Raw genomic sequence first — 305 nt, forward strand, 5'->3', positions numbered from 1 at the left:
GGAGGGGAGGAGCAGGGCTCCTGGCCGCAATAAAATGCGGGGTCAGTCGGAGCAGACAGAGCCGGGCGAGACTCGGGCGCTCAGGCCCCCCTTCCCCGCGAGCTGTGCAGAGTCCAGGACTAAAGTGCATCGCAGCCCTCCCCGCTGCAGCCACACACGGCCACTGGAGACTCACGCCCGCCGGCACGGCCCGGTCCCCTTCCCCTCCTCCACCCGCACCCCGGGCCCTCTCCGCCCTCTCTCCGGCTTTTCTTTGCGAGACTCCGAACTTTTCCCCCCCTCCCTCTCCAGCCCCCACCCCCCAA

At 69.5% G+C, this 305-nt stretch overlaps 1 protein-coding gene across 1 annotated transcript in view; it reads left to right on the forward strand.

Annotated features, from left to right (window-relative positions):
- LOC102243256 (zinc finger protein 827-like) overlaps positions 1 to 305 on the forward strand; it is a 31,280-nt gene that overhangs the window by 953 nt on the left and 30,022 nt on the right. The window lies entirely within an intron of this gene.

This window comes from Myotis brandtii, unplaced genomic scaffold, assembly GCF_000412655.1.
Source record: "Myotis brandtii unplaced genomic scaffold, ASM41265v1 scaffold192, whole genome shotgun sequence".
Lineage (NCBI taxonomy): Eukaryota > Metazoa > Chordata > Mammalia > Chiroptera > Vespertilionidae > Myotis > Myotis brandtii.